The sequence below is a fragment of the Triticum urartu genome, chromosome 7A (genome assembly GCF_056163025.1).
Source record: "Triticum urartu cultivar PI428250 chromosome 7A, HENAU_Tu73, whole genome shotgun sequence".
NCBI lineage: Eukaryota > Viridiplantae > Streptophyta > Magnoliopsida > Poales > Poaceae > Triticum > Triticum urartu.
The window spans coordinates 649,327,736-649,331,133 of NC_141879.1; positions in this window are offsets into that span (position 1 = coordinate 649,327,736).

Sequence of the window (3,398 nt, forward strand, 5' to 3'; positions counted from 1 at the left end):
CGATATTTAATAGATCCTCTATTCGGCTTTTCTTTCCGAATGCCAAACAGAGCATCAGGGGCTACTGTCTATGCGGTAATATTTTTACATATTTTTACTTACCTCGAAGCCTGTTAGAAGGCTAGCACAAGCTTCAGTCAGTCCGCTTTTGGCGGACCGAACCTTCTGGACCACCGTACTCATGATGGTACGGTGCTCCTCGTCGATGGAGGCGCCCTTTAGCACCTCCAGCAGATTGTCCGGCGCCTCCGGTTGGACGGAGGACGCCGGCTCAATAGGCTTGCTCCTCTTGGCTGGAGTTCGCCTGCCGCGGTCCGGAATCGTTGATGATTCCGGCGCGGTGTCCGGCTTAAAGCCGGACTCGGAGCCCTGGGGGGTCTTGTCCCCTTTACTCCTGGAGTCCGGGAGGTCGCCTCGCGGCTCCTCCTGGACCACCTCCTCTTGCCCCGGAGCTTGTCGCGACGCCACTTTGGCGTCATCCGCAGCACAGGGGGAGGCAGCGGGCGGAACTGAATTCACGTCCGATGAATCCAGGGAGCCGCTCGATGACTCGTCGAGCCCGTCCTTGGGCGGGCTGAATGATTATATTCGACATTAGGGAAAGCTGTGCAACAAAAGGAATATCATGAGTTACCCTGGTATCCGAACACTTACGATTTCGCCGGACGCTTGGCCCTGTTCGGCCACTCCTCTTCGTCCTCGTCGGCGTCGGGGGCGTAGTCCGGCGGAGGGGTTTTCCTCTTCTTGGACCCCTCGGCCTCCCCTACTGGGGTGGCCTTCCTCTTCTTTCCTCCCCCCGCTGGAGGGGGAGAGGTTTCTTCTTCCTCCTCCTCGTCTTCACGGGAGGAGTGTGTCTCGGACTCGTCGGACGACGAGTCCGACACCACCATATGCCGGGAACTCTTTCGAGTCCCCGTGGCCTTCTTCTTCGGCACCACATAAGGTGCCGGAACCAGTAGCTTCACTAGGAGAGCAGGGGCTGGGTCTTCGGGCAAGGGAGCCGGACAGTTAATCAGTCCGGACTTCGCCTGCCAATCCTATCAAAGGTAAGGGAGTTTAGATCCCGCATAGAGTCAAACTATGAAAAAAAACTCAACATCCTGTAAAAGATGAAAATATCTTACCTCACCAGCAGGACGCTGCGAGCTGAATCCGCGGTCTTCGGAGGCGGATGTGGGAGCCTCGGCGCCTTTGGTTAGCCCCTTCCAGGCATCTTCGTACGTCGTGTCGAAGAGCCTGCTCAGAGTTCGGTGCTGCGCCGGGTTGAACTCCCACAAATTGAAGTCCCGTTCTTGACACAGAAGGATCCGGCGGACGAGCATGACCTGGACTACGTTGACTAGCTTGAGCTGCTTGTTCACCAGGGACTGGATGCATTTTTGCAGTCCGGCCACCTGTTCTTCGTTGCCCCACGACAAGCCCATCTCCTTCCAGGACGTGAGCCGCGTAGGGGGTCCGGATCGGAATTCAGGGGCTGCGATCCACTTCGGATCGCATGGCTCGGTGATGTAAAACCACCCTCACTGCCACCCCTTCAAGGTCTCCACAAAGGAGCCCTCGAGCCATAGGATGTTGGCTATTTTGCTCGCCATGGCACCTCCGCACTCCGCCTGGTTGCCGCGCACCACCTTTGGCTTGACGTTGAAGGTCTTGAGCCAGAGGCCGAAATGGGGGCGGATGCAGAGGAAAGCCTCGCACACGACGATAAACGCCGAGATATTGAGGATGAAGTTCGGGGCCAGATCGTGGAAATCTAGGCCATAGTAGAACATGAGCCCGCAGACAAATGGGTGGAGAGGAAAACCTAGTCCGCGGAGGAAGTGGAGAAGAAATACTACCCTCTCATGGGGCCTTGGGGTGGGGAGAAGCTGCCCCTCCTCAGGAAGCCGGTGCCCGATGTCTTTAGACAAGTATCTGGCCTTCCTTAGCTTTTTGACATGGCCCTCCATGACGGAGGAGACCATCCACATGCCTCCCGCTCCGGACATTGTTGGAGAAGGTTGAGGTAGGAAGGGCGGGCTTGGGCGCTGGAGCTCAGGTGTGCAGAAGATGGATAGGCAAAGGAGGAAGAAGGCGTAGGTAAAAAGGTGGATCCTTATCCCCTTATATGGGCGGATGCGACTATGCGTCTCCACCAGCCTAGTAAAACTTGCTTGCCTCCCAAGCACCGTGATAAATGGCGCGGTTGGGTTACCCACGTCCGTATTGATGAGAATCCCGTAAATGGGGGACACGATCTCTACTTTAACAAGACGTGCCAAGGAAACCGCCTCACAAAACACGTTGAGGTGAAAAAGTGAAAACGATTCGAATAAAGGCTTGGCCATAGTGTGATGTCACGCTGCGGAATACGTCAGTAGATTAGATTTGTGTTAATATTATTCTCTCTATGGCAATACGTGGAAACTTATTTTGCAGAGCCGGACACTACTCTTGGTGTTTACAAACTTTTATGAAGAATTTGGAGGAGGAACCCGCCTTGCAATGCCGAAGACAATCTGCGCGCCGGACTCGTCGTCATTGAAGCCTGGTTCAGGGGCTACTGAGGGAGTCCTGGATTAGGGGGTGTCCGGGTAGCCGAACTATACCTTCAGCCGGACTCCAGGACTATGAAGATACAAGATTGAAGACTTCGTCCCGTGTCCGGATGGGACTTTCCTTGGCGTGGAAGGCAAGCTTGGCAATGCGGATATTCAAGATCTCCTACCATTGTAACCGACTTTGTGTAACCCTAACCCTCTTCGGTGTCTATATAAACCAGAGGGTTTTAGTCCGTAGGACAACATCATCATACAACAACCATACCATAGGCTAGCTTTTAGGGTTTAGCCTCCTTGATCTCGTGGTAGATCTACTCTTGTACTACCCATATCATCAATATTAATCAAGCAGGACGTAGGGTTTTACCTCCGTCAAGAGGGCCCGAACCTGGGTAAAACATCGTGTTCCTTGCCTCCTGTTACCATCCGGCCTAGACGCACAGTTCGGGACCCCCTACCCGAGATCCGCCGGTTTTGACACCGACAGCGAGCCCCTCAGGAAGAGGGTTCCTGCGAAGGTGATGTGGTATGCTCCTATAATACCATGGTTGAAACGTCTGTTCAGAAACGAAGAGCATGCCAAGTTGATGCGATGGCACAGTGAGAACCGAAAGAAAGATGGGAAGTTGAGAGCACCCGCTGACGGGTCGCAGTGGAGAAAAATCGAGAGAAAGTACTGGGATGAGTTTGCAAAGGACCCAAGGAATGTATGGTTTGCCTTAAGCGCGGATGGCATTAATCCTTTCGGGGAGCAGAGCAGCAATCACAGCACCTGGCCCGTGACTCTATGTATGTATAACCTTCCTCCTTGGATGTGCATGAAGCGGAAATTCATTATGATGCCAGTTCTCATCCAAG